The sequence below is a fragment of the Penaeus monodon genome, chromosome 34 (genome assembly GCF_015228065.2).
Source record: "Penaeus monodon isolate SGIC_2016 chromosome 34, NSTDA_Pmon_1, whole genome shotgun sequence".
Lineage (NCBI taxonomy): Eukaryota > Metazoa > Arthropoda > Malacostraca > Decapoda > Penaeidae > Penaeus > Penaeus monodon.
This window is the reverse complement of record NC_051419.1, coordinates 33,006,488-33,006,701: the sequence shown is the minus strand read 5'-3', so window position 1 is coordinate 33,006,701 and position 214 is coordinate 33,006,488.

Below are 214 nucleotides of genomic sequence, written 5' to 3'. Positions count from 1 at the left end.
TCTAATATAGGCCGTTCCACACAAGAAGAAAATATTTGGTTTCGCAACAAAAACTGAAAACGATTATTGAATTATTTTTTTTTTCATGGCATCAAAGAATTCCATAAAATAATGCAGGTCGACGTCGATTTGAGCTGCAACACATGCTCTCTTGGGAAAGTTACACCTTTTCTCGACTTCCACTTTGCCCCATCGTAAGCGTGCATACACAGAA